Below are 6,332 nucleotides of genomic sequence, written 5' to 3' on the forward strand. Positions count from 1 at the left end.
AGTACATTCACAAAAGGATTCAACTGGGGGAAAGGGAGAACGGCAAAGTGATACGAAGGGGAAGACTAAAAAAAAGAGAAAAAAAGAAAAAAAAAAGAAAGGTGGAGAGAGGCAAAACAGACAGAAAACCGGGCAAACAGAGATAGGGCTTAAGAGAAACTCGGTAAGGTGGGTAGGCAGGGAAAACAGAAACACATTAACACGACCTGAAACCTTGCAAAACAAATATCTTTTTCCTCATTGCAGTAGTGGAGTGGCGTAGGATCTCAGAAAGGCGCAGTTAGGACACCTTGCGCTATCCTTGGCCGTGGAAAGAATTTAATCTTGGGTCTTTTCCTTCCGAGGCAGTTTTTCCTCAGTTCTTGTCCTAAGGAAACCTCGCGGAAAGTGGATATGTAAGTATAATATTATTATAATATTATTGTTATTATTTTTATAGTTGTTGTTGTTATTATTATTATTATTATTATTATCATTACTATTATTATAACCATCATTATTACTATTATTATTATCTGTATTATCATTTCTATAACCATTATTATTGTTTTCATTATTATCACTATTTTTACAATCATTATTGTTATTGTTAATACAGGAATAATAGTGATAATGATAATAGTATCGACAATAATAATAATGATAATTATCATTATTATCATTATAATTATTATTGTTATTAATATTATTGTTAATATTATCACTATCATCACTGTTATTATAATCATCATTATCACTATCATTATCATTGTTATAATCATTACTATTATTATCATTATTATTATCATAGTGTGTGTGTATGTGAGTGTGTGTGTGTGTGTGCGCGTGTGGGTGTGTGTTTGTGTGTGTGTGTTTATGTTTGTGTGTGCGTGTGTTTGTGTGTGTGTGTGTTTGTGTGTGTGTGCGTGTGTGCATATATGCATATATATACATACATACATACATACATATATATATATATATATATATATATATATATATATATATATATATATATATATTCTTTGTTTTCTAATCAGACAAGGCTGTCATATAGCCCTGAGATATCTGCACTATATTTGAAATTCCCATTTCATTTTCCTCCATCACCCGGATCTTGTTATAACGAAAGGAATGGGGCGAGAGAGAGAGAGAGAGAGAGAGAGAGAGAGAGAGAGAGAGAGAGAGAGAGAGAGAGAGAGAGAGAGAGAGAGAGAGTGAGAGAAAGAGAGAGAGAGAGAGAGAGAGAGAGAGAGAGAGAGAGAGAGAGTCAAGTCAAGTCAAGTCAAGTCAAAGCATTTTCTTCCATTAATTACAATGGTTTTTCTTTACATAAAAAAAATTATATTTACAAATGATTATTTACTGGGTGTTATTTTGAATTCGTTTTGAAGTTACAGAAGCTGTTAATGACCCTTATATTATCTGGTAACATGGTCCATAACTTTGTCCACGTATTTCCATTTGTCGTGCCCCTGTATCAGTACTCAATCTTTTTAACATAAAGAGACTTTACCTGACGTGTCTGGACACCTGATGTGTTCCCTACAGTTTGCAAGGGCATTAACCATTGCGGATATATGCCCTGACGAAGCAATAGTGAAAAGGCCTTCGGCATATTCGTGTGTTTTCTTGCCCTTCCCTTCGTCGTTCCTGTTGCATGGATACGCATGTGTCATAACTGCAGCTCTTGTAGCAAAGTTTTGTAATTTTTGTACTTTTTCGCATTTGGGTTTTGTTGAACCCCAGATATTTGAACAATAGTTAATAATGCTTAGAACTAGAGTTTGTACAACTTTGATTCTAGTTTCAGTAATGATTTGATTTCTTATGTGATTAAGATATACCAGGATGCCCACTACTTTCCTGTGTATTTTATTAACGTGTTGTTTAAATGTCATGAAACTGTCCAAGTATACTCCCAGAATTATTCACTGAACTGTTTGGTTTGATAGAGCAGCCTTCAAATTCTATGGTTGTGTCATTGGGAATTTTAGCTATGTTTTGCCGGCTACCTATGAATATACATTGAGTTTTATGTGGATTTAGTTTAAGGCCATTAGTGTCAAAATATAATTTTGCTTGTGTAAGGGTATGTTGAGTGTTTCTTATTAATGTATTCAAGTTGTTTACTGAGTCACTATGAAGAAACTGTGAATCATCGACGTACTACACTAGAAGGTTATGGGCTATTGTTGATAAATCATTTATGAAAATTGTAAATAGGATCGGACCTAAAATAGATCCTTGCGGAACACCAAAAGGTACTTGTTGTTTGGATGACATGCAATAATTGATTCTTACCGATTGGGTCAATGTATCTAAATAACTCTTAACCAAAAAGGTATTAGTTTTATGATTTACTAATTTGCTAGGGAGAATTTCATGGTTGACATTATCAAAAGCCTTAGAGAGGTCGCACAAAGTGAGCAAATTAACCTGATTATTGTCTATGTTATTATAAATCTCATCAGTAATTTGCAGTAAAGCTGTTTCAGTAGATAATTTATTTCTAAAACCATATTATGTTTTAGATGATAAGTTATTGGCCTCCAGGATACTCATCAGTTGATTTGCTATATTTTTTTTTCAAGAACTTAGATAATTGAGGGAGTATAGTAATGGGGCGATAATTATTCACATCGTCTACATCCCCCGACTTGAAAATTGGTGTCACTATACCATGTTTCCAAAGCGACGGAGACACCAGGGACCAGAGAGGTGTTAATAATGACCGTCAAATAGTGTACAGTTGCTGGTAGACTATCTCTGATAAAACGCAAAGCAATACCGTCTGCTCCTACAGCATTTGTTTCGCGAAACTGTTTTATTATTAAAATTATTGTTTCTATGTCCACTGGTTGTGTTCTGAAAGAATTAGGCCCTGGTCAGACGAGCGATCTTAGTGGCCCGACTGCTAGAAGTGCGACTATTAAGTGAATGTTCACACACGGCGCTTACAGTGGCCGGACTTGTCTCTCCCCCACTCTCGGCGGGGGGAAGCGAAGCTAATGTCGCCTGTCTGCCTCGGTCCACCTGATGATCTCTCATTGGTCGAACCCCAACCACTCCAGTCAATGAGGCGCGCCATCACCATGAAAACGCAGCGGCTGTCGCCGTGTGTTTGGGGCCGCATAACAACACATGTACTTCGAGTCGCTGAGCAGTCGGGCGACTGTGTTCGGAGATCTTCACTTCCATTGACATGGCAGTCGCGCTTCTAGCAGTCGCGAAACTAAACTCGCTCGTCTGAACAGGGTCTCAATTGTAAACCTTGCCGATCTGTGTTTCGTTGTAATGTAGAAGCAGTTGTTTGTTCAAAAGTTAGTTTTCTAATTTTTAAAAAGAAGTCATTAAAGTGATATGTGCTTTATATAGGATTTGTACTGTCAGAGAGAGTGAGTGAGTGAGAGAGAGAGAGAGAGAGAGAGAGAGAGAGAGAGAGAGAGAGAGAGAGAGAGAGAGAGAGAGAGAGAGAGGAGGGGGAGGGAGAGAGGAGATTTTGAAAAGAGGAGTCATTAAAGTGCTATGTGCTTTGTACAGGGAGAGTACAATCAGAGAGAGAGAGAGAGAGAGAGAGAGAGAGAGAGAGAGAGAGAGAGAGAGAGAGAGAGAGAGAGAGGGAGAGAGGAGAGTGAGAGAGAGAGAGAGTGAGAGAGAGAGAGAAAGAGGGAGAGAGAGAGAGAGAAAGAGAGAGAGAGAGAGAGAGAGAGAGAGAGAGAGAGAGAGAGAGAGAGAGAGAGAGAGAGAGAGAGAGAGAGAGAGAGAGAGAGAGAGAGAGAGAGAGAGAGAGTGAAAAAGAAAGGGAAATGGAGAAGGAAAGATAGAAGGGTTAAAAAAATTAAACTCGTTAGTTGTCATGAAAGAACATTGAGAAAGACCGGGAAGAGCAGACAGAGAGAGAGAGAGAGAGAGAGGGAGAGAGAAACAGGATTAGGAGAGAAGGAAAGAGTGTGAAGAAAAATAGAGGAGGAAGTGATGGAGAAGAGAAGAGAAAGGGGAGAAAGAGGGTAGGAGGAGAGAAAAAAGGAGAGAGAAGAGAAGAAAGGTTAAGAAGAAGAATAAAAGAAAGAGAACGAAGAGAATGGCAAAGAAAAAAGCAAAACAAGGGAAAGAGGGGAACGCAGGGGAAAACAGGAGAGAGAGAGAGAGAGAGTGAGAGAGTGAGAGAGAGAGAGAGAGAGAGAGAGAGAGAGAGAGAGAGAGAAAAGAAAGAGAGAAAGAGAGAGAGAGAGAGAGAGAGAGGTGGATAGATAGATGGAGAGATAGACAGAGAGAGAGAGAGAGATACAAAGAAACGCTGAGACAGAAAGAGAAACAAATAGAGAGAGAGAGGAACGAGAAGAGAAGAGAAAAGAGAGAAGATTGGCAGGGACACAGCCAGGCCAAGACACGAGGGCGGGTGTGAGTCTGCCTATCAAGGGAACTGTTCACCTCCTGAGAAAGAGGGAAATGGGAAGACGCAAAGATGGTGGGAAGGAAAAGTGACGAGAAGGAGGGAATAGTGGGAGAGAGGCGCGCGAAGGGAAGACACGAAAAAGAGTGATTTTTTTCTTCTTCATTTAATTTCTGAATGTTTTTTTTTTCGAATTACGGAAAGGGTTTAATAATCCTCGTAATGATGATTAGTGATGATGAATATGCAGATGCGTAAAACTTATCAGATCGATGATGTTATTTTATGAAAAAGTACGATGTTCAGGATCTGTCGTTCCAGACACAGCAAGGAAAATGTTATGATAGCAATAATGGTGATGATGGTGATAATAATGAATATAATGATGATGATGATGATAATAATGATAATGATAATGGTGATGATGATTATGATGATGATTATGAGAATGATGATGATGACGATGATGATAATGATAGTGATGGTGATGGTGATGATAAAGATGATGGTAATGACAATAATGATGATTTTAATAATGAAAATGATAATGGTGATGATGATTATGATTATTATGATGATAAAGATGATTATGAATAAGATAATGGTGATGATGGTGAGTATGTGATGATGATGATGATAATGGTAATGGTCATGGGGATGATGATGCCAGTAATAATCATAACAAACGTTTTCAGTTAGTATTTATTATTCATTATTGTCAGTTTCTTACATCTGCTTTGTTAAAATCGGATTACTTTGATTCACTGCATTATTGCTATATCGTTTTCAGCATTCTATCATTCGCACGTATCACTTAATAATCTTATTTGTTCAATGTCGTGTTTTAATTTCACACGATCCAGTTTAGGAAAGTAATTTAAAGAATTCCAATGTTTTACCTCCAAGGCAGTAACGAACCAGCGGCTAAGCCAAGGGCGTCAAACTCAAAACCTAATTTTCATTTCAACCCCCGTCTTGAGGGCCAACGAAGGCACATACCGGGCTCCTCGGCATTGAAACTGCTTGATGCAACGTATTTGTAAAGTTTATTTTACTTATTAAGGGGACCGTCTGGTCATTTTTAGGCAAAAAAATGAAAGAGAAAGAGGGGGGGGGGGGGGCGGAGGAGGGGAAAATAGAGAAAGAGAGAGAGAGAGAGAGAGAGAGAGAGAGAGAGAGAGAGAGAGAGAGAGAGAGAGAGAGAGAGAGAGAGAGAGAGAGAGAGAGAGAGAGAGAGAGAGAGAATGAGAGAGAGAGAGAGAGAGAGAGAGAGAGAGAGAGAGAGAGAGAGAGAGAGAAAGAGAGAGAGAGAGAAAGAGAGAGAGAGAGAAAGAGAAAGAGAGAGAGAGAGAGGGAGAAAGAGAGAGGAAGAGTCGGAGAGAGTAACAAAAATGTATACGACTTTATTTTCCTTCCATGGGATAGTAATTTCACGGGCTAATAATTCTTGTTACCCCGCGGGACACTTGGCACTCGTCAGTCTGGCACCCTTGTACTAAGTGTCCTTCCCTTGATTACATATGTTGCATCGCCCTTATAACATTGCATGATACTTCCAAGCGTGACAGACACTGGATCTGTACTGCATGGCTCGTTGTTTTTCTCTAATGGCGTTAAGTTGTGTGTTATTTTGGGTAATGAGGCTAAAGTGTTGTTGTTTCTTCTTTACATCTGATTTTGTATTCTGGAACGTCTTTACTGTTTTACGATATTATTTCAACATTTTACTTCAATTCGTTTTTATTTGTTTGCATCATTTATGTACAGTATGATTTTTTCGCAAAACCAATGCCAGGTATATTGGGTCTGTCATTTTTTTTCTAATGAATCAATATGAATGATAAATAGGGAAAATACTGATGCAATGGGTATTAGGGAAACACTGGAGTAGAAGCAGAGCAGCAGCAGTATTGTTTGTGACGCTAACAGCAAGAGCAGCAACATCAGTTATTTTCAT

This window comes from Penaeus vannamei, chromosome 2 (assembly GCF_042767895.1).
Source record: "Penaeus vannamei isolate JL-2024 chromosome 2, ASM4276789v1, whole genome shotgun sequence".
NCBI classification, from domain to species: domain Eukaryota; kingdom Metazoa; phylum Arthropoda; class Malacostraca; order Decapoda; family Penaeidae; genus Penaeus; species Penaeus vannamei.